This window comes from Anolis sagrei, chromosome 2, assembly GCF_037176765.1.
Source record: "Anolis sagrei isolate rAnoSag1 chromosome 2, rAnoSag1.mat, whole genome shotgun sequence".
Classification (NCBI taxonomy): Eukaryota; Metazoa; Chordata; class Lepidosauria; order Squamata; family Dactyloidae; genus Anolis; species Anolis sagrei.
In genome coordinates, this window is record NC_090022.1 from 162,821,249 (window position 1) to 162,846,182 (window position 24,934).

The 24,934-nt window shown below is 42.9% G+C and overlaps 1 protein-coding gene across 1 annotated transcript in view; it reads left to right on the forward strand.

The window, feature by feature from the left end:
* The first annotated feature begins 24,213 nt into the window (after positions 1-24,213).
* Positions 24,214-24,934, forward strand: part of NFIX (nuclear factor I X) — a 316,203-nt gene continuing 315,482 nt past the window's right edge. Inside the window, exon 1 of the mRNA XM_060763577.2 lies at positions 24,214-24,321. The gene's annotated coding sequence lies outside the window, so the exon portion shown is untranslated. The remainder of the gene's footprint in view (positions 24,322-24,934) is intronic.

Genomic DNA, 24,934 nt, shown 5'->3' on the forward strand with positions numbered 1-24,934 from the left:
AGTGACCATCACTCATAAAAACACTGAGAAACAGGGCAGAAGAGACTTCAAAAGCCAAAAAAAAACCCCAAAAATTACATTACAACGCAAACACACACACATATGCATATGCATTGTTGTTTATTCGTTCATTCGTCTCCGACTCTTCGTGACCTCATGGACCAGCCCACGCCAGAGCTCCCTGTCGGCCGTCACCACCCCCAGCTCCTTCAAGGTCAGTCCAGTCACTTCAAGGATGCCATCCATCCATCTTGCCCATGGTCGACCCCTCTTCCTTTTACCTTCCACTTTCCCCAGCATAATTGTCTTCTCTAGGCTTTGCTACACATATACACACACAAAATACATATACACAGACTGGGCCACAGGGAAGCGTGGCAGGGAACGGCTAGTAAATCAATAAATGAATCAAAACGAGAGAAGGAGGGAGACAACTTCTACACAGATCTGATGGAGCTGCCTTATACGATCTGCCTTCACGGGTCAAAAAACATTCAAGGTAGAGGTTTGCAAATAATACTGACACAGAGTCAAAAAACAAGGTTAAATACTACCCAGGAGGGGTTCACAAAACCCAATTTCTAGGACAGGAAGGCTCCTCCTCAAGCAAGCCACGCCGCCTTTCCAAAAAGGAAAACCTCAGCCCAAACCCCAGCCAAGAGTCGATGCTGTTTGAATGTATTTGGCTGTTTGGACTCGTCCCGACTTCCCCAGAAAACACCTGACGCCCTGCTTTGGTTTCCAGGACAAGCCCGGGCTCCCTTGGAGAGGAGAAGAAACCAGGAGAGAGGAAAACACTCGTTGCAATCCAGGCATCGCCCTCCCCTCCGTTTGGGACAAAAAAGAAGGTCTCTTCTCCCTCCTTTTTTCCCCTTTCAAAGGAAACCGAGCCGGGTTTTGCCTTCAAATCGGCTCGCCACCTTTTCCACTTTTTGGCCCAGAATCAAGGCGCTGGGAACCAGTGCTTCCCTTGGAACGCGAGGGGCCACTTTTGCCTCAAACGAAATCGGCCTTTTCCGGAAGACATCGGTCTTTTCCGGGCGAAGTGAGGTTCCGAAAGGGAAAAAGCCCAGCGTCTCAACGTTACCAAATCATACATCGCGTTGGATGAGACGAGGCTGGATCCACACTGCGGTTTGAGTCAGAGCCGTATAATCCAGTCCAAAGTGGATTATATACATAGCAGTGTGGATCCAGGCTCTGGCTATTTATTTACGGCATTTATATGCCACCCTTCTCACCCCCGAAGGGGACTCAGAGAGGCTTACAAGATATATTTTCATACAATATATTATATTATTAGCATAGTACAATATCAGTATTATATATCACTATATTGCACTAGTCCTCAAACCTTTTAAACAGAGGGCCGGGTCACAGTCCCTCAAACTGTTGGAGGGCCGGATTATAATTTTAAAAAAAATATGAATGAATGCCTATCAACACTGCACATATCTTATTTGTAGTGCAAAAAACACTTTAAAACAATACAATAATTAAAATGAACAATTTTAAAAAATATAAATTTATTAGTATTTCAATGGGAAGTGTGGGCCTGCTTTTGGCTGATAAGGTTGTTGTTGTTGTTGTTGTGTGCTTTCAAGTTCCAGACTTAGGTTGACCCTGGGCAAGGGCCAGGTAAATGACCTTGGAGGGCTGTATCCGGCCCTCGGGCCTTAGTTTGAGGACCCCTGCACCATACCATTATATTGTAATACTATTAGTAATGTAAATATATAATTATCATTATAATGTTATTACTTGTATTATATTGTATTACATTATAATATTATAAATATTACATGTATATACTATATTATATTATTAGTAAAGACAAGATGGAAGTGTCTTCTGCTCCCCTCTGCCTTCACTCTGGCCAGCAACCTGTTGTAGGTCCCTTTTGGTCAGCAACCTGTTGTGGGTCCCCCCCTAACGCTAACACACACACCCCAAACTCTAACCCTAACACACACACACACACACACTCCTTTATGGAAACAGCAACAAACAAGAAGCACTCTGCTCTATTCAAACATAATCAAAGGAAAGTGCAAGACCTAGGCTGGATCTGCTCTGCCCTATATCCCAGGAACTGATCCCAGATTATAATCATATAATCCAGTTCAAAGCAGATCATCTGGAATCAGGCCCTGGGATTCCACACAGCCATGTAAACCAGAATATTAAGGCAGAAAATCTCACAGTATCTGCTTTGAACTGGGTTATCTGAGTCCACACTGCTATGTATCCCAGTTCAAAGCAGATAATGTGGGATTTTATTCAGCTGTGTGGAAGGGGCCTCTGAAAGTAGTATTGAAGAAGAAGAGAACTTAACAGTACTAGTGAAGGAGGAGGAAAAGGAAAAGGAGGAGAGCCTAATAGTAGTAATGAAGAAGAGCAAGAATAGCTTAACAGTAGCGAAGAAGAAGAAGAAGAAAAAGGAAGAAAGCCTAATAGTAGTAGTGAAGTATAAGAAGGAAGAAACCCTAACAATAGTAGATAAGGAGACAACCTAACAGTACTAGTGGAGGTGGTGGTGGTGGTAAAGGAGGAGAACCCAACAGTAGTAATAAAGAAGAGGAGGGGGAAGAGCCTAACAGTCTTAGTGAAGGAAAAAGAAGGAAAGAACCTAACACTAGTAAGTAAAAGAGGAGAGACTAATGGTAAGAGTGAAGGAGAGGAGGGCGGATGAGGAGAAGGAGAGCCTGACAGGAGTAATGGAGAAGAACGGGGGTCTAATAATGGTTATGAAGGGGGGGGGGGGGGGGGGGAGAAGTAGGAGAGTAGCAGTGGTAGCAAAGAAGAAGAAAAAGGAAGAAAGCCTAACAGTAGTAGTGAAGAAGGAAGAAGAAAACCTAACAGTAGTAAAGAAGAAGAGCCTAACAGGAGGAGGAGAGCCTAACAGTGGTCAGAAGAAGAAGAAGAAGAAGAAGAAGAAGAAGAAGAAGAAGAAGAAGAAGAAGAAGGAGTGGAGGAGGGGAGAAAAAAGGAGGAGAGACTAATGGTGAAAGTGAAGAGGAGGAAGGAGAAGAGGAGTAATAAAGAAGAGGAGAAGAAGGGAGTCTAACAGTAATTATGAAGAAAAAAGAGGAGAGTCTAACGATAGTAGCAAAGAAGAAGAAAAAGGTAGAAAGCCTAATAGTAGTAGAGAAGAAGATGAAAAAAAGCCTAAAAGGAGGACCAGAGTCTAACAGTAGTGAAGGAGAAGAAGAAGAAGAAGAAGAAGAAGAAGAAGAAGAAGGGAACCTAACATTAATAGTGGAAGAGGAGGGTGAGGAAAAAGAGAAGAGACTAATATATTAGGAGTGAAGAGGGATGATGATGAGGAGAGTCAAACAGGGGTAGTGAAGAAGGAAGAAGAAAACCTAACAGTGTTAAAGAAGAAAAGCCTAACAGGAGGAGAAGAGTCTAACAGTAGTCATGAAGAAGAAAAGTAGGAGTGGAGGAGGAGGGGAAGGAAAAGAAGGAGAGACTAACGTTAAGAGTGAAGAAGAGAAAGAAGATGAAGAAGAGGAGTAATAAAGAAGAGGAGAAGGGAGCCTAACAGTAATTATGAAGAAAAAGAGGAGGAGAGTCTAACGGTAGTAGCAAATAAGAAGAAAAAGGAAGAGAGCCTAATCCTAGCAGAGAAGACAAGGAAGAAGAATTAGAGCCTAACAGGAGGAAAAGAGTCTAACAGTAGTCGTGAAGAAGAAAAGTAGGAGTGGAGAAGAAGGAGGAGAAAAAGGAGAGACTAACGGTAAGAGTGAAGAAGAGAAAGAAGATAAAGAAGAGGAGAAGAAGGGAGCCTAACAGTAATTATGAAGATAAAAAGGAGAAGAGTCTAAAGGTAGTAGCAAAGAAGAAGAAAAAGGAAGAGAGCCTAATAGTAGCAGAGAAGACAAGGAAGAAGAGCCTAACAGGAGGAAAAGAGTCTAACAGTAGTCGTGAAGAAGAAAAGTAGGAGTGAAGGAGGAGAAAAACAAGGCGAGACTAACAGTAAGAGTAAAGAGAAAGAAGATGAAAAAGAGGAGTAATAAAAAAGAAGAGGAGAAGAAGGGAGCCTAACTGTAATTCTGAAGAAAAAGAGGAGGAGAGTCTAACGGTAGTAGCAAAGAATAAAAGGGAAGAAAGCCTAATAGTAGCAGAGAAGAAGAGGAAGAAGAAAAGCCTAAAAGGAGAAGAGTCTAACAGTAGTAGTGAAGAAGATGAAAATAACCTAACGTTAGTAAGCAAAAGAGAAGAGACTAATATGTTAGGAGTGGAGAGGAAGAGGAAGAGTAGGAGGAGGAGAGTCAAACAGGGGTAATGAAGAAGAAGAAGAAAGAGCCTATCAGTGATTATGAAAACAAAAAAGAGGAGTGTCTAACAAGATAATAATAATAATAATAATTTATTTTATTATTAATTATTAATTATTAATAAATATTATTAATAGTAATAATAATAATTAATAATTATTAATTATTAATTAATAAATAATAAATATTTTTATTATTAATAATAATTATTAATAGTAATAGGTTTGTGGTAGATTGCTAGTTAAGAGATAGGAAAGCCCAATGGGCGTAGTTTCTCGCCTAGTCTTTACCTGGACTAATCCGCCTCTTTTCGCGGCATCCACGGGGAACACCGAGGAGTCGATTCACATAGTGTTTGGTAGAATGGAGTAATAATAAATAATAATATGAGGAGGGAAACAAGGGTCCCCGTGAAATGCCGAGACTGATTGAACGGTTGGATTTGGAAGGCAAGGGCAGCCAGGCGCGCCTTCGAGTACTGTTTTGTGTCGGCTCCGCGACGCGAACATATCCGGCGCTTCGTAGGCAAGACTTTCCACACGCCTGGAAGTTTCGCTTTATCTCTTCGAGTGTTCCTCGCCAGTGTGGGAGACGACGCCACTTCTCCTGCTATGCTCAGGCTGCATCTACGCTGCCACATCATCCTCTGAAGCCTGATGATCGGCTTTGAACTGGATCTGTACGACTCAACGGCCTCTTCTACATAGCTGAATAAACTCCCACATTTTCGGCTTCGAACTGTGTTATATGGCAGTATGGATTCAGGGCCCTTCCACACAGCCCTATATCCCAGAATATTATGTCAGAAAATCCACATTTATTTGAGTGTGACTCAGATAACCCAGTTCAAGGGTTGTGAAGGGCCCCGAGTCCACACAGCCATATATTCCAGTTCACAGCAGAAAATGTGGCACTTTATTCAGCTGTGTGGAAGGGACCTCAGATAACCCAATTCAAAGCAAATGTGGGATTTTCTGCTTTGATATTCTGGGTTATACGGCTGTGTGGAAGGGCCCTAAAATGATATGAACTCTTCCACACAGCCCTATATTCCAGAATATCAGGGCAGAAAATCCCACATTATTTGAGTGTGAACTCAGATAACCCAGTTCAAAGCAGATATTGTGGTATTTCTGCCTTGATATTCTGGGATATAGGGCTGTGTGGAAGGGCGAGTCCCACACAGCCATATATCCACGTTCAAATCAGATAATGTGGTTTTCTACAGCTGTGTGGAAAGGGCCTCAAATAACCCATTTCAAAGCAGATATTGTGGGATTTTCTGCCTTGATATCCCAGGATATCAAGGCAGGAAAACCCCACAATATATCTACCTTGAACTGGGTTATCTGAGGCCCCTTCCACACAGCTGAATTAAATCCCACATTTTCTGTTGTGGACTGGAATATATGACTGTGTGGACTCAGGGCCCTTTTACACAGCCCTATATCTCAGAATGTCAAGGCAGAAAATCCCACATTATCCAAGTGTGGGCTCAGATAACCCGGTTCAAGGCAGATATTGTGGGATTTTCTGCATGATGTTCTGGAATATAGGACTGTGTGGAAGAGTCCAATGACATGTTAGGACCCTTCCACACAGCCATATAACCCAAAATATAAAGGCAAAAAATCCCACAATATCTGTTTTGAACTGGGTTATTTGAGGCCTTTCCACACAGCTGTAGAAAACCCACATTATCTGATTTGATGGGAATATATGGCTGGTGTGGACTACGGGGCCCTTCCACACAGCCCTATATCCCAGAATATCAAGACAGAAAATCCCATAATATTTGCTTTGAACTGGGTTATCTGAGTTCACACTCAACTATGTGGGATTTTCTGCCTTGATATTCTGGAATAAAGGGCTGTATGGAAGAGTTAATATCATTTTAGGGCCCACACGCCATATAATCTGGGTTATATGGCTGTGTGGAAGGGTCCTAAGATGCCATTGGACTCTTCCACACAGCCTATATTCCAGAATATCAAGGCAGAAAATCCCACAATATGCTTTGAACTGGGTTATCTGAGTTCACACTCAAATAATGTGGGATTTTCTGCCTTGATATTCTGGGATACAGGACTGTGTGAAGGTTCAAAGCAGATCATCTGGGTTTTTTATATGACTGTGTAGATGTGGGCCTCAGTAAACTAAAAATCCCAGGATTCAGTATGAGTGAGCGATAACTTCTGTACCATATGAAAGAGTCCAGGCATCTACACTGGAGAAATATAGTTTGCCACTGCTAGAAATACCGTGACTAAATAACTATAACCATCCTAAAAGTTATAGTTTTACAAGGCCTTTCGAGGGCTTCGTTAAAAGACAGTGAACAGGGTTCGAACTGGATGTTGTAGGTTTTTCGGACTATATGGCCATGTTCTAGTACAGGGGTAGGGAAAGGGGTAGGGAACCTTCGGCTCTCCAGGTGTGGTGGACTTCAACTCCCACAATTCCTTGAGGCTCGTGTAAGCCTTTGGGGCAAATGCTGAGCCTCAAGGAATTGTGGGAGTTGAAGTCCACCACACCTGGAGAGCCGAAGGTTCCCTACCCCTGTTCTAGTATGTTTGTTTTTTTAATTGCTTGTATTGGTGTATTGTGGGCTTGGCCTCATGTAAGCCGCAACGAGTCCCTTGGGGAGATGGTAGCGGGGTACAAATAAAGTGTTATTCTTCTTTTAGTAGCATTCTCTCCTGACGTTTCGCCTGCATCTGTGGCAAGCATCCTCAGAGAGTTTGTGAGGGTTCGAACTGCTTTTCGTAGTACAGGAAGCAGCCTTTGTGTTTGTATGAGGCCCGAGCGCGCGCCTCTTCTCTTCCCGCCACTTCTGCCTTCACCTGTCCTGATTAGCATAATTCCCCACGTGACCCCACGAGGCGCTCCCTTAACGGCTGCTTCTGCAGAAGCGAGTAAGGAAGCGCGCGCAGGGCGCTCGTGGTTCGATTCGGGGCGCCTTCGCCAAAGCCTGCAAGGGGCGAAAGGGAGGGCCAGGCTAAGCCCCGCCCACCCAGACATGTATAGTCGCGCGCACATGCACGTGCATATTTGACCCCGACAGGCTTCCTCTCAGGCAACACGAAACAGGGAAGGGAGGGAATTTCCAGCTACTTTATGTGGCCACTGTAGAGCCCTCAGATAACCCAGTGTGGAAGGGCCCTCAGATAACCCAGTTCAAAGCAGATATTGTGGGATTTTCTGCCTTGATATTCTGGGTTATATGCCTGTGTGGAAGGACCCAAAGATGGCTTCAAAGTACAAGAGAGGAGATTCCATCTGAACATGAGGAAGAACTTCCTGACTGTGAGAGCTGTTCAGCAGTGGAACTCTCTGCCCCGGAGTGTGGTGGAGGCTCCTTCTTTGGAAGCTTTTAAGCAGAGGCTGGATGGCCATCTGTCAGGGGTGATTTGAATGCAATATTCCTGCTTCTTGGCAGGGGATTGGACTAGATGGCCCATGAGGTCTCTTACAACTCTTTGATTCTATGATTCTATGTCATTATCATCCAGGGCCCTTCCACACAGCCTTGTATCACAGAATATCAAGACAGAAAATCCCACAAGATCTGCATTGAACTGGGTGATCTGAGTCCACACTGCCATATCTCCCAGTTCCAAGCAGATACATATGGGATTTTATTCAGCAGTGTGGAAGGGGCCTAAGTATTTATTGTGTCAGAAGCAAAATGAGAATATAGTTATCTATATCAATAAAATGTAATGTTCGTTTGTGGGATTAACATAACTCAAAAACCACTGGACAAATTGACACCAAATTTGGACACAAGACACCTATCAGCCTAACAAGTGACCACCACTCATAAAAACACTGAAAAACACAGCAGAAAGGACTTAAAAGCCAACCCCCCCCCCATATATACGCAAATACACATATATACAAATATACACAAATATAAACACAGACTAGGCCACAGCAATGCGTGCAAGGGCATTGCTAGCAATGCATAAAACCAAAAAGTTTAAAAAAAAACTTGACATTATACTCAATTTCCTTTGACCAGAAGCTAGCCACTTCAAGAGCCTTTGGTGTTGCTGCAAGAAGGCCCTCCATTGTGCATGTGGCAGGGCTCAGACCATGTTATAGTAAGTGGTCTGTGGTTTGCGCTTCTCCACACTCGCATGTCGTGGACTCCACTTTGTGACCCCATTTCTTAAGGTTGGCTCTGCATCTTGTGGTGTCTGTTCAGTGCCTTCCAAGTCACCCAGACTTCTGCATGCCCAGGAAGGAGTTTTTCATCTGCCACTGATTGAGGTTCTGGATTTTAGCCTCCAACTTTGGACTCTTGCTTGCTGAGGTGTTCCTGTGAGTATCTCTGTCAATCTTAGAAAACTATTTCTTGATTTAAATGTTGACATGCTGAATATGTTAGGACCTTGGTCCTTCCTTTACTAGCTTCTACTTCCTGGCAGATGTCAGGTGGTGCAATATAGGCTAGACTAATGTTTCTCAACCTGGGGGTCAGGGGTCATGAAGGGGTGTTAGTGGGGTCACCAAAGACCATCAGAAAACACAGTATTTTCTGTTGCTCATGAGTGTTCTGTGTGGAAAGTTTGGCGCAATTCTGTCGTTGTTGGGGTTCAGAGTGCTCTGTGATTGTAGGTGAACTAGAAATCCCAGCAACTATAGCTCCCAAATGTCAAGGTCTATTTTCCCCAAACTCCACCAGTGTTCACATTTCAGCATATTGAGTATTCCTGCCAAGCTTGGTCTAGATCTATCATTGTTTGAGTCCACAATGCTCTCTGGATATAGATGAACTACAACTCCCAAATTCAAGGTTAATGTCCACCAACATCTTCCAATATTTTCTGTTGGTCCTGGGAGTTCTGTGTACCAAGTTTGGTCCAATTCCTTTGTTGGTGGAGTTCAGAATGCTCTTTGATTTTAGGTCAGGTATAAATCCCAGCAAATACTACTCCCAAATGACAAAAACCATCCCCCCCCCCCAACTCTACCAGTATTCAAATTTGGGCATATTGGGTATTTGTGCCAAATTTTGTCCAGTGAATGAAAACACATCCTGCATGTCAGATATTGACATGACGATTCATAACAATAGCAAAATTACAGTTGTGAAGTAGCAACTGAAATAATTTTATGGTTGGGGGTCACCACAATATGAGGAAATGTATTAAGGGGTCACGGCATTAGTGGGGTTGAGAACCACTGGGCTAGACAGTATATAATCTCTAGCAGTGTAGGGAGTAGATGTCCTGTGATAGTGGCATGTCTCATTAAGAGCCACATCCACTGTTTTAACGTGGTGAGATGTGTTCCACACTAGGCATGTGTACTGAGCAGCAGAGTAGCAAAGTGCAAGGGTAGATGCCTTCACTGTGTCTGGTTGTGATCCCCAGGTTGTGCCAGTCAGCTTTCATATGATATTATTTCTAGCACCCACTTTTTGCTTGATAATCAAGCAGTGCTTCTTGTAGGCCAGAGCACGGTCCAGGGTAACTCCCAGGTATTTGGGTGTGCTGCAATGCTCCAGTGGGATTCCTTCCCAGGTGATCCTCAGGGCTCGACATGCTTGTCTCTTCTTAAGACTGCTAACGGGAGCGAACCACTCCTTTGTTTTGCCAGCTTCACTGGCTGCAAGTTAGCTTTCGGGCACAATTCAAAGTGCTGGTTTTAACCTTTAAATCCCTGAATGGTTCTGGCCCAGTTTACCTGTCCAAACATATCTCCTGCTATGAACCACCTCACAGCTTAAGATCATCAGGGGAGGCCCTGCTCTCGATCCCCCCACTCTTGCAAACGCGGTTGGTGGGGACGAGAGACAGGGCCTTCTCAGCAGTGGCCCCCTGTCTGTGGAACTCCCTCGCTAAGAACATCAGGCTGGCCACCTCCCTCCTGTCCTTCAGGAGACAACTGAAGACCTGGCTGTGGGACCAGGTGTTCGACTAGAGGCATTGACCAGAGGACATTGGCAGCTTCGAAAGGGAACTTGAAAATTACGACATTGAATTTGTTTGGCTGGATCTTGGTTTTTAGGAGGTGTGTTAGTTGAATGTTTAATGAATTTTTTGATGATTTTTATAATGTTTTAACCAAGCTTTACTGTTTTTATTTGAATGTATATGTTGACAGCATCACTGATGCTTATGTAAAGCCACCCTGAGTCCCCTTGTGGGAGAAGGGTGGGGTAGAAATGAAGGAAATAAATAAATAAATTTGTTGTTGTTCATTCGTTCAGTCGTTTCCAACTCTTAATGAATTCATGGACCCACGTCAGAGCTCCCTGTCGGTCGTCCCCACCCCCAGCTCCTTCAAGGTCAATCCAGTCACTTCTAGGATGCCATCCATCCATCTTGCCCTTGGTCGGCCCCTCTTCCTTTTTCCTTCCATTTTCCCTGGCATAATTGTCTTCCTCTAAGCTTTCCTTTCTTCTCATGATGTGGCCAAAGTACTTCATCTTGGCCTCTACTATCCTTCCCTCCAATGAGCAGTCGGGCTTTATTTCCTGAAGTATGGCCTGGTTGGATCTTCTGGTGATCCAAGGCACTCTCAGCACTTTCCTCCAACACCACAGTTCAAAAGCATCTTCCTTCACCCAGCCTTCCTTATGGTCCATCTTATAAATAAATAAATAAGATGAAAAGCACACTGTGTTTTAGGTGGATTAGGAATCAGCTGGTTTCCCCTGTAATGGGCAGTAAAAGCACCTAAAGCTTCAGAGAGCTTATGTTCAACCATTGAGCAGTGATGGCATGATTGTCTGCATAGATGGGTTCAGAATGCTCTTTGATTGTAGGTGAACTATAAATCCCAGCAACAACTACAACTCCCAAATGTCAAGGTCTATTTTTCCCAAACTCCACCAGTGTTCACATTTGGGCATATGGAGTATTCGTGCCAGGTTTGGTCCAGATGCATCATTGTTTGAGTCCACAGCACTCTCTGGATGTAGGTGAACTACAATTCATAAAACTCAAGGTCAATGCCCACCAAACCCTTCTAGTGTTTTCTGTTGGTCATGGGAGTCCTGTGTACCAAGTTTGGTTGAATTCCATCATTGGTGGAGTTCAGAATGCTCTTTGATTGTAGATGAACTATACATCCCAGCAACTACAACTCCCAAATGACAAAATCAATTTTTTGAGTGAAGGACATACATTGAGTTGTTAGGTGTCTTGTGTCCAAATTTGGTGTCAATTGGTATAGTGGCTTTTGAGTTCTGTTAATCCCACAAACGAACATTACATTTTTATTTATATAGATAGATAGATAGATGGATGGATGGATGGATGGATGGGTGGGTGGGTGGGTGGGTGGGTGTGTGGGATGGATGGATAGAAAGATAGATGGATAGAAAGATAGATGGATAGATAGATGGATGGATAGATAGATAGATAGATAGATAGATAGATGATTAGATAGGGCTGTGCGGAAGGGCCCTTGCTTTCCTCCAAATTTTAAGGATCTGACAGGATGCAGTGCAGTTGTTCATCAGCTTTGGAGTATCTAAGGGACCGTGTAAGACATTGCTATTTGGCCTGTGTGGAAGCCGCTTCAGTTGTGCGTGGATGTGAAGGGAAAGAGAGGGAGGAGCCGGGAGGCTTTCCTTTCCGCGTCGGGCGCGGTTTTTCTCCCTCGTTTGTTGGAACAAGTTTGGAAACAGCCACCAGGAAGAAAGGGCGGCTGCGGCGGAGCTCTTCCATTCAAAGAAATGCTCCCACTGAAGGCTCAACTGCATCCAACCCATCTCCATACTTATGTCTATAGACTAGGCAGCAGGCGGGCTTGCTTTCTCTCTCCCTCTCCCCCAGACTTTCTTTCAAGCAGCGCCCTCCAAGAGGGAAAGGAAAGGAAGGGAGAGAGCTCTCCGCTTCTCCTCGGCTCTTTGCCCCCCAAGTTGGGCCTCGGACTCGGCCACAGCTTCGGGCCTCCTCCTCCTCCTCTTCCTCTTCCTCCCGCCGCTGAAACCGCAGAGGCAAGAAGTAGGGTCTCTCTCGGCAACATTTGCCTTTCCTCTCTTTTTCCTTTTTTTGGGAGGTGGGGAGAGAAGGGGGGGGGATCCTGACGTGTGGCCAAAGTCTCCCTCCTCCCGTCACGGTACGTGCCGTGGAAATCAATCATTTCCTCTCTCGATTAATACTTTCCCCTCCAAAAGGACAAGCTGGTCTTTGTGCTCCGCAGGCTCCCCAGGCCGGGAAAGGGTTTCCCCAGGGCCACCGGAAGAAAAAGGGAAAAAAGGGGGTGTTGACATTAATAATATTTATTATTATCCCGAAGGGTCCCGCTCTGATTTGGGAAGGCGGCAAGGGCAGGATCCTCCTCCTCCTCCTCCTCCTCCTCCTCCTCCTCCTCCTCCTCCTCCTCCTCCTCCTCCTCCTCTTTCTCCTCCTCCTCCTCCTCCTCCTCCTCCTCCTCCTCTTCCTCTTCCTCTTCCTCTTCCTCTTCCTCTTCCTCCTCCTCCTCCTCCTCCTCCTCTTCTTCCTCCTCTTCCTCCTCCTCCTCCTCCTCCTCCTCCTCCTCCTCCTCACCGCCCAACAATTCCATTTATTTTATTTTATTTTATTTTATTTTATATATTTTTTATTTTATTGTTTTTGGCTCTTCCCTGAGGTTATTTGGGGCTCCGATTCAGAACATTGCATTGGATAGACCACATCAGCTCTGGATTCTTAGGCTCCTTTCACACAGCTGTATAAAATCCAACCTAGATAAATGGCAGTGTGGACTCAGGGCTCTTCCTCACAACTGTAGAATCCAGAATATAAAGGCAGGAATCATAGAATCATAAAGTTGGAAGAAACCTCATGGGCCATCCAGTCCAACCCCCTGTCAAGAGGCAGGAAAATTGCATTCAAAGCACCTCCGATAGATGGCCAACAAAGAGAAAAACTAGGACAAGTGCAAAGAAGCCAGAATGGATGTCCAAAGAACTTCTAACTGTGGCAAAACACAAAGGAGACATGCACAAGAAGTGGAAAAAGGGAGAAATCACCAAAGAAGAATTCAAACAAATAGCCAACCCCTGTAGGGAAAAGGTCCGCAAGGCTAAAGCACAAAACGAGCTCAGGCTTGCCAGGGACATTAAAACCAATAAAAAGGGCTTCTTTTCTTATGTCAGTAGAAAAAGGAAAAACAAGGAGGAAATAGGGCCTTTCTGACTGTGAGAGCCGTTCAGCAGTGGAACTCTCTGCCCCGGAGTGTGGTGGAGGCTCCTTCTTTGGAAGCTTTTAAACAGAGGCTGGATGGCCATCTGTCAGGGGTGATTTGAATGCAATATTCCTGCTTCTTGGCAGGGGGTTGGATTGGATGGCCCATGAGGTTTCTTCCAACTCTTTGATCCTATGATGCTATGGCCATCCAGCCTCTGTTTAAAAGCCTCCAAAGAAGGAGCCTCCACTACACTCCGGGGCAGAGAGTTCCACTGCTGAACAGCTCTCACACTCAGGAATTCTTCCTAATGTTCAGATAGAATATCCTTTCTTGTAGTTTGAAGCCATTGCTCCACATCCTAGTCTCCAGGGAAGCAGAAAACAAGCTTGCTCCCTCCTCCCTATGACTTCTTCTCACGTATTTATACATGGCTCTCATGTCTCCTCTCAGCCTTCTCATTTTCAGGCTAAACATTCCCAGCTCTTTAAGCCGCTCGTCATAGGGCTTGTCCTCCAGACCCTTGATCATTTTAGTCGCCCTCCTCTGGACACATTCCAGCTTGTCAATATCTCTCTTCAATTGTGGTGCCCTGAATTGGACACAATATTCCAGGTGTGGTCTAACCAAGGCGGAATAGAGGGGTAGCATGACTTCCCTGGATCCACTAGACTCCTGTTAATGCAGACCAAAATCCCATTGGCTTTTTTTGCTGCCGCATCAAATCCCACAATATCCGCTTTGAACTGGGTTATCTGAGTCCACACTCAGGTAATGTGGGATTTTCAGCCTTGATATTCTGGGTTATATGGCTATGTGGAAGGGCCCACGTAACTAGTTCAATGTAGATTTTATACAGCTATGTGGAAGGGGCCTCAGCTATCAACACATCACATAGGGCCCTTCCACAAATATCCCAGAATGTCAAGGCAGATAATCTCACAAGATCTGCTTTGAACTGGGTTATCCGAGTCCACACTCAAACAATGTGGGATTTTCTGCCTTGATATTCTGGATATAAGGCTTTATGGAAGGTCCATAGTAAAAAAAAATAGAGAGAGAGAGAGCAGCTTCAAGGTCTGCAGCTCCTTTTATAACTTCTCCAGAACCATAGAGTAAAGAAAGCAAGCTGCATACTAGAACCTACAGGAAACTGTAAGCAACAGGATCATAGATAAACATTACTAGAGAAGGCTGGAAGAAGGTTGTCATTTCCAATAGGATCCGAGCCCAGGTTTTTCTACTTTAAACTGGATTATATGAGTTTTCACTGTCAGATAATCTGGGAGAAACAGAAAAGCTGGGATCAGATCCTGGGATGTAGGGCATTTCTAGAAGGCCCCCCAGTTCAAAGCAGATATTGTGGGGTTATCTGTTTTGATAGTTTGGATTATATGGCTGTCTGGAAGGGCTCTAAGGCAGTCAGTGCTTGTGATGAAGTGTGTCTGTTTGTGAACCAACGTGCTTTTCAAAAATGGTGGTTGAAGAACCCGCGGATATGGAACTCCAACTGTAATCAAATGCACAAGCAGCAAGGACTCTCTCTCAGGATGAGGGAGAAAATGCTGGGAAGTTCTTCTGTTCTGCCTTTGGTCCTCCCTGCTGGCTTTCCTGACCTGCCAAATCAATATGATTTTATTACAGGAGCTTTATTACAAAACCATTTCTCAGAGTGGGGAGAAGGGAAAGATTTTAGTTTAATTTTTTTAAAAACCCACGCGTTTTGAGCTTCTTTGATGTTAGTCTTCTGCAAGACTATCTGTCAGCCTTCCTTTCTGGAGAAGGTTTTGTTTTGTCTCTTTTAGGACTGTGGAGGAGATAGTCCAAAAGCCCTGCTTTTTGACTCAGAGGGTATGAGAACTTTTTAAGGCCTGTTGGAAGAGTGTGTGTGTGTATTTAAGATCTTCTGGGGAGGCCCTGCTCTCGGTCCCGCCTTCTTCACAGGTTCGTTGGCGGGGATGAGAGATAGGGCCTTCTCAGTGGTGGCCCCTCGGCTGTGGAACACCCTCCCTAGGGACATAAGATTGGCCCCCACCCTCTTAATATTTCGTAAAAAAGTCAAAACCTGGCTTTGTGAGCAGGCTTTCTCAAATGCAGTGTAGCAGATAACTTCTTGACCTCAGAACAACTGGACAATTGTGATTGGATAACGATTTTGGTATTGAGATGCGGAGGATTTATGCTTTTATTGATTTTACTGTTTAAGGAATTTTATGTATGTTATACATAAAATTCCATGTATGTTATATGTTATAAATGTATGTTATATGCTTTTAGCTGTTTTTTATATTATGGTGGCATCAAATTGTGCTGTTTTGTAAACTATCCTGAGTTGCCCTCAGGCTGAGAAGGGCAGTATAGAAATAGAGTAAATAAATGAATAAATAATAAATATTGGGGCCAAGTTGGGGAAGAAAGGATTGTCCCTCTGAGGCCCCTTCTATACTGCAATATAAAATTCAGATTATTTGATTTGAACCAGATTATATGCAGTGTAGATTCATATATTCCAGTTCAAAGCAAATAACGTGGGTAATCTGCTTTGATAATCTGGGTTATCGGGGAGTGTAGAAGGAGCCTGAGAAGGGAAAAGACTTTCACAAGCATAACTAGTGAAACCCTGGCCTTGACTTTCTTGTGGCAGGAAAACCAAGATGCAGGTACTTTGGGTTTACCTTACCTCTAAAACTGCAAACTTAGAGAGAGAGAGAGAGAGAGAGAGAGAGAGAGAGAGGAGATTGCTTTTCTTAAAGGAAATGCATTGGAACTTGGCCAGTTTTGTGGAGGTGACTTTGCAAGTGGCTGCTTTGTGACTGTACACAAGTTAATCTAACTAGGGCAGCTATGCCCTTTAGCTTCCATGCCATGTGTTTCCTTATGCCAAAAAGAAGAGAAATCTCCATTCTAACATGTGAATTCAGGGCAGACATATCTTCTCAACTATGCTAAATTTTGTAGAAGTTTAATGCCACAGATGGGTGCTGCTCATAGAAAACATCTGCACAGGATAGGAACAGTGGGGACCCCCAGTTCCCATTATTTCCACCATTGGGCGTGCTAAATCCTGCAAATCTCTTGGGGAGACAAGCGGACAAATGTCAGCGTGCTGGAAGAAGCAAAGACCACCAGCATTGAAGTGATGGTCCTCTGCCATCAACTCTGCTGGATCGGCCATGTTGTCCTGATGCCCGATCACTGTCTCCCAAAGAAGTTACTCTACTCCGAACTCAAGAACGGAAAATGGAGTGCTGGTGGGCAGGAAAAGAGATTTAAAGATGGGCGCAAAGCCCCAATATTTGGGCGCAAAGAGATTTAAAGATGGGCGCAAAGCCCAAAAATTGCCTACTGCTGTAGAATAAAGACTCATATGCCTCGTCCGCAAAATGTCAGTTACCTTTTGTGAGATATTTAAAAATGCCCTGACAAAAAATCAAAGGGCACCTGAATGCAGTAGACCAGGGGTCCTCAAACTATGGTCTGAGGGCCAAATATGGCCCTCCAAGGTCATTTACCCAGCCCTCGCTCAGGGTCAACCTAAGTATGAAATGACTTGAAAGCACACAACAACAACAACAATCCTATCTCAACAGCCAAAAGTAGGCCCACACTTCCCATTGAAATACTAATAAGTTTATATTAGTTAAAATTGTTCTTCACTTTAATTATTGTATTGTTTTTAAGTGCTATTTGCACAAATAAGATATGTGCAGTGTGCATAGGAATTCATTCATGTTTTTTTTCAAATTATAATCCGGCCCTCCAACAGTTTGAGGGACTGTTACCTGGCCCTCTGTTTATAAAGTTTGAGGATCCCTGCAGTAGACTAATGGCCTCATCCATGCTTCCACCATCTCCATCATATGGGATTTTCCCTTTTGGACAGTAGGTTAAAAAGCGATAGAGAAGGCAAGCATGTTGGGGAAGAGAGTAAGAAGCTGGCATAGCATTACAAAGAAAATGAATGCCCACTTACATAACAGAATGGATTGACCTCTTTCTTACCTGAACTACCAAATTACTTGTGGCTGAAGCCTATCAAATGTAGTATATTTGCAAACAAAATTTGTGAGATTATGTGTGAGATTTTGATTATTATTATTATTATTATTATTATTATTATTATTATTTCTCATAACAATGTCCCTGCAGCTGCAAGCTGGGGCGCTGACTGAGACTAGTACTAGCACACATCTGTTTGGGACATCTTCATTAGCATTATTAATAAATGTCTCACTCTATTAATTGCTGTTTGTTGGTAGAAATCCATAGCTAAGTAGCACAGGCCTAGCTGCTAACTAATGCATTGCCACATCTGCTGTTGATTTTGGTGGTGGGGAGCCAATAAAACACAGTACAACTGTGTGAATTGCAGAAGGGCTTGTTTGAAGCTCCACACCAGTTGGTGCAAAAATGGTAGACACTGACTCACTTTGATGGGTGTCAGTAAATGCAAAACGACAGCAAACTTGCAGCTGAGCTACTATTTTGGGAATAAATGACTTATGTGAAATCTGTGGAGTGTCCTATGAGCTTTAACCCTGAGGAAATTTAGCAGAATGTCGAGGAGGGACTGAGCTGTTTCTCAGGCTGTGATGTGTGTCCGGTCCTAGCATCATTTCTGAGATCATGCCAAAACAAAACCTTCCTGAAGTTTCTCATCTCTCTTTGTTGAATATGGGCACTAGTGAGCTTTAAAGGGAGCTGTTGCCTGGATTTTAGGCAGAATTTTAAGTGGTTTTCATTTGTTTTAGATTCACCCAGAATTGATGGGTGTGAGCATGAAGATAATATATTTTATTTTAATGATTGCTTAGAAAAAAGAAGATATAAGTCCATAGAAAAAGCTGGAGAGATACACAGGGGACGTGTGTGTATCTATATAAATAAAAATGTAATGTTCGTTTGTGGGATTAACAGAACTCAAAATCCACTGGACTAATTGACACCAAATTTGGACACAAGACACCTAATAATACAATGTATGTCCTTCACTCAAAAAATTGATTTTGTCATTTGGGAATTGTAGTTGTTGGGATTTATAGTTCACCTACAATCAAAGAGCATTCTGTACCCCATCAACGATGGAATTGAACCAAACTTGGCACACAGTTCTCCCATGACCAACAGAAAATACTGGAAGGGTTTGTTGGGCAGTGTCCTTTGGTTTTGGAGTTGTAGTTCACCTACATTCAGAGATCACTGTGGACTCAAACAATGATGGATCTGGACCAAACTCTACATGAATACTCAATATGCCCAAATGTGAACACTGGTGAAGTTTGGGGAAAATGGAATCTTAACATTTGGGAGTTGCAGTTGCTGGGATTTATAGTTCACCTACAATAACAGAATTCTGAACCCCACCAACGATAGAATTGGGCCAAACCTCCCACACAGAACCCCCATGTGGGCCACAGCAACACGTGGCAGGGGATGGCTAGTCTTTATATATGTCCTATATTTATAGCTCTGACTCTGAAAGGGGTTTTTGGGGAGGGAACAGTGCAGCGCCATGCTCTCTTGCTTCTTGTTGTGTGACTTCAAGTCCAATGTATGGCAGCCATAAGGTGAACCTACCCTGGGTTTTCTTGCAGGGTTTGTTCAGAAAGTTTGACTTTTCCAGAAAGGGTTTCCATGATCAAGTGGGGAATCAAACCCTAGTCTCCAGAGTCATAATCTAACTCTCAAACCACTATACTATGTTGACTCCTGCTTGTTTCTTACAAGTTTCTTACAAGCATTTTTACAGAATGAAATATATGAGAAGATATTCTATGATAAAGATGACTGGGCATGAAGCTTAACTTTGCTGGGCCAAAATAACTTTTGGATTTGGTTACTACACACCTTGAATTGCATAGAGTATAGGGAGGACAGACAGACTGAGGGCCCTTCCAGACAGGCCAAATATCCCAGGATCTGATTGTGGTTTTCTGTTTATCCCAAGTTATCTGACAGTGTGGACTCATATAATACAGGTTAAAGCAGAAAACCTGGGTTCAGATCCTGGGATATTAGGGCTGACTGGAAGGGCCCCGAGGCTGTAACATGGCTGTAGCTTATCCTGGAATTAAAACTTGACTAAGGATAGAACAACAGAAAGGATATGATGGGTGCACATTGGCTTTTGCCCCAGTGAGGACTGCAAGATCCTCATCCTTCTTGCACTATGCAGTTATTGCATTATTATCACACTTTAATTGCTATGACTGTATCCTGTGAATGTTGGGATGTGTAGTTTGGTGTGATACTAGAGCTGAAAATGTTAGGCAATTCTACATTGCAAATCCCAGGAGTCCATTGAATAGAACCATGGCTCTTAAAGTGGAACTATAGAGCTATACTTGTGTGGTGTTAAAAGGCCCACTTTCTGCAGCAGTGGTCAAGATTCCTCAGCAACTGCACAAAACCACAGAGGAGTTCAGTGAGCTCTTTTGCATGCTTACTCAAGTCACAGCTGTGCCCAGAAACTGAATGGAACTTACTCCGTAGTAGTCAGTGTGGATTTTGGCCGGCATGAAACACATGTGTGCTCTTAATGAGTGTGCAGGGATTGGCTTGGGAAGTGAATACATTTCATGGTGAGTGCCGGGAAAAGGCAGGCCTGAGTCAATGGATGTGTCCACTAAGCCAAGAATTTTAATTTAAAAACTGGAATATCTGAATCCAGCTCTGCCTTTGAACCAGCCCCATATGTCTGTTCGTGTGTTTGAGTTGGGGAACTGGATCCAGAGAGAGAAAAGCTTTTTCTGACCGAGCAGAACAACGGAGACTCCATAGCTTCCTCTTGCCTGTTTTCATGGACCCCCACCTTACTCCAACCCATTTAATACTGAGGGGAGGCTTCACAGCGAGGAACCTAAAATTACACACAAGCAAAACATGACACATTATTTTTCATTTGCTCCATTTAACGCGTGGCAGGAATTAATGGGTTGAAATGACGCAGAGTTCACAAATGCTGCTGCCATAGTCCGAATGAACTGCAGAAAGTGTGCAGGGGGAAAAAAGCATTTCAAAATAGATGTAGCTTTGAAAAACAACCCTCTCCCCCAACAGAAGTCAAACTTCTATTTCTCTTATTTTAAAAGGAGGTGCTATGGGAATATTTAAACCTCAGGGAGAGTTAGCTGAGCAGCTGCAGGGCAGAAATGTTGCAGGCTGGCTTGGAGGAAGAGAAGGGACATGTTTCATTGGGTTGTTGTAGGTTTTTTCGGGCTATATGGCCATGTTCTAGAGGCATTCTCTCCTGACGTTTTGCCTGCATCTATGACAAGCATCCTCAGAGGTTGTGAGGTCTGTTGGAACTAGGAAAATGGGTTTATATATCTGTGGAATGACCAGGGTGAGACAAAAGACTCTTGTCTGTTGGAGCTAGGTGTGAATGTTTCAACTGAACGCCTTGATTAGCATTTGATGGCCTGGCAGTTGCCTCCTTGTGGACCTAGAGGGGACATCCAGTCGCTGGATCGGATGGATAGTCATCTTGGTCCAACAATCATGATAACATCAAGGAGAGCCTGCATTAACAAGGGACCTTTGGACAGTTCTTGAAGGTGACAACTCCCAGAATCCCCCAGACAACATGGCATTTACTGTGCTAAAAAATATTTCCAAGCTCTGGTTAGAAAGAGATTTTCAAATCACCTTCAACATCTCTCCACCACTACTACTGTTGCCATTTTTGCTGCAGTAGTTTAGTCAGATTGCTTCAGACCCAGGAGCACAGCCTTCTACTGAGTCAAGCTCATATAAATATCTAAAATATACCCTCCAACATTTCAACTGGATACGTGCAGACAAGTAAAATCAGATTGTTGTCAAGATGACAAAAAGTTATTAATGTGGAATAACAAACAAAGAGGCTGCAGCATTTTGCTTTGGCCTGAGCTGACTGGGACGGGGAAGATGTCGCCCCTCTTTTTCTCTCTCCCTGCTGAGTTAATGGAGTGCAAACTATTTTTGCCTTTTGAACTCAATTTGTAGCTATTATGAAGTATGCTGAGGACAAAGTGGGAAAGTGGGAGGATAGAGAGAAACCGATATTTTTAAAGCAGCCGAAAGAAATGGGGCAACAGAGTATTAATCAGGATTATCCTTGCCAAATTTGGATAGTTGGAGAGTGTCAGAAGTGTAACCCCCCAATTCCACTTGCTTCCTCGCCATTTTTGGGGAAAGTCAGAAGCCACAGTCTGACCAGCTGCCCAAGAGGAGGTGCTCTAACCTCGAAATTGGGTGTTTTGGGAAAAGTGAGACTGTTTTTCAGTCAGATTTGGAAAGAGCAGCAATTGGAGCATGGTATACTCACGCTTCACTCTGCTGTCCTTTTATTTTATGGGACTCTTTAAAAAGAAGCAAACACCCACATTTCTTGTGTGTTAATTTTATGTGACTGTAAGCTCCTTTAGGGTTTGCACCAGGCAGGGAAGTAAAATATTATAAAATATTGTAAAATAAATAAATAATGTATGAAAAATAAAGGAAGGGGAAGCGAACTGGAATAGCCAGCAATAGAAGAGCCATCACCTCATAGTCCTGTATATCACCAATCTCTTTCCTGGGTTTGAATCTCTACTTTAATCTAGCTGGTTGCTTTGAGAGGGTGTGTTATATTATATGATATTATATTCACCATTCGGGGGTACTTTGAATGCAATTTTCCTGCTTCTTGGCAGGGGGTTGGACTGGATGGCCCATGAGGTCTCTTCCAACTCTATGATTCTGTGATCTCTTTTTGTATAACTTAGTATAATATTCATTAATACATATGTCAAATTTACTATCCATTTAGGTTTTGTTCCCAGTCCTCGAGGCTTTGAGTGGTTCCCAGTAAAATTTGATATGCACAGTAACAACTAGAAATACAACTAAATTGTATATATTTCTTGTTTTCTTCTTCAATGGGTGTGCCATTGATTGTTTTTAGTTTTGTTGAAAGTTATTTTAATTTTACATGATTATCCTTTCAGCTGCAACCTTTGTAGACCTTCTTAAGTCCTAGGAGGAAAGGGTAGCATGTATGTGTGTATATACACTAATAAGATTATTATTATTATTATTATTATTATTATTATTATTATTAGGGTAGCATGTACGTTTGTATATACACTAATAAGATTATTATTATGATTATTATTATTATTATTAATTATTATTATTATTATAGCAGTCTTTGTTCAATGTCTTACCCATCTCCTCCTATCAGCTTCCCTGGCAACACCAGAGGCACTCCAAGTGGCCAGATACTGGTCAAAGGACAGTTAATCAACTACCAAGTTTGCAAACTGTTTTTTTATCTGTTTGTTTGTTTTGTTCTGTTAGAAATGTAATACAATGGTCTGGTTGCCCCTGACACGATAAATAAAATAAGCTTCTCTAACTTTAGCATCTCTTGATCAGAGCCCCTTTTCCTGAGATCCCTGTTTGAATAAAATGTAGCAGGCTTTCCAGTTGCAAGCATGTCAAGTTCCAGATTCCAAGGCCTTTCTACCATTTTGTTTCTCAAGCTTCTACACACCATATCAAGGTTTCCTATTTAGATGACGTAATACATGTATCCTTGCTCCCCACTGTTCCCCCGGTGGCACAGTGGGTTAAACCCCTGTGCCGGCAGGACTGAAGACCAGTAGGTCGCAGGTTCGAATCCAGGGAGAGGCGGATGAGCTCACTCTATCAGCTCCAGCTCCTCATGCGGGGACATGAGAGAAGCCTCCCACAAGGATGATAAAACATCACATCATCTGGGCATCCCCTGGGCAACATCCTTGCAGACGGCCAATTCTCTCACACAAGAAGCGATTTGCAGTTTCTCAGGTCGCTCCTGACACGACAAAAAAAAAAAAAAAAGGCCTTCCTTGATACCCAATATCCCACCATGTGTACTATACCAAACTTGCTATCCTGACCATAGGGTGCATTAGGACTATAATCCCCATCAAAGGGGATTCCTTAGTCTTTCCAATAGGCAACTGGTTGTTGCCTTGTTCAACCCCATCCCTTCTCATGGTCACTGCATTCATATCTACAGCATTATGGCTCCTGGTCTGAGGCCTGTCATGTGGACAGGAGAAAGACAATTGCTGTACTCAAAAAGCAAATAGCTTCTTAAGAGAGATGCTTGTGAGGTCCACTTGGTACAAACAGTGCCAGTAAAGTATTATTTCCTCTGATAGGAAGTTGCATGACATTTTGCATCACTGGCTTCTTCCAGAATTCTAGCTCTTCTTAGAGTAACTTCTGATGTGATTTTAAGTTTAGTTTGATCCTTGATTTTTGCCATCCATCTGAATTAGGGTTTTTTTTTTAAAAAAAGATAATATTCTGATTTTCTGCAAACAATTGATTTTATATGTTTACATCCTAATTAATTAACACAGGGGAATTGTAAACAGAGGCATCATTTCCCTTTTAGGAGAGACAGAAATTCTGCTTCTAGTTTGTTTGGAATTAAGTCTAACAAAAGCTTGGATTAGGACGCAAGGAAAGGTGAGGGTGGGTTTCATAATGCAGGAGTGAAAATTCTGTATGAAACATTAGTTTCAATTTACTTAGTTCCCCATATAACTATTGAGTGTGTGTTTGCCTATGCATTTTCAGTACTGACTTTCAGGAGGAGTCTCTTGCCCTGTTTATTTATTTTTTGTGTGCTTGCTGTGCATAAAACACCTCCAAGGAATTTTCAGAGACTAGGACATTTAACACAGTGGAAAAACCTCCTCTGTGCACCCCCCCCCCCCCCCCTCTTGCCAGCACTTGGCAATATTTTAGCAACCAGCAGTTTGGAGAATACCAGCGACTTTTTGCGTAGCAGCTTCTGGGTAGAAACAGCTTCCAGCAAATCCAGTCTTTGTTTTTGAACCATAACAGTGTGGTGGTGGAGTCAGCTTGGGAAAGAGGACTTCTTTTGGCTCTGGTAAGAGAAGCTAGTAGATTTTTGCATTTCTTTCTTTAAAAAAATAAGCCAAAGTTATACATGTTGGGGGATGATTCGTGGCAGGGAGAAACATTATCTTTGATTTACAGGAGGGGGAAATGCCATTACTTTAGATGAGGCTTACCTGACTAATGTTATTTTGTGAAAGTGAATAAAATTCCAGGTTTTAGACTTTTTGATCTGTCAAATCTAATTTGAAATATCAATATCAATATAGTGATTTATGAGTGAGACCTATTTCTAAAATATTTCAATGTTAAATTAATATATGTTTGCTAATGTCTACCATTTTCTGATAAAAGGTGAACATGACAACCTGTAATTATTTTTCCCCTTTACTTTTTTCACATGTCAAATGGTAGAAATGAGATGTCTTCTCCTGAAATGAATTTTTTCCATTATGAATGTTCAGGTTTTATATAGTATTTTCCACTGGTAAGACCTCAGCTTTAACATAGCACTGTTTCAATTCCATATCCTTCTTATATAGATTTATTCTCAGTTGCTTAATATCTCTGTTTGAGGGGGGAATTGTCAAAAAGTTTTATAGTTGCAGAAAAAAAGAAATCCCGTATAAAGAAAATGTAAAGCA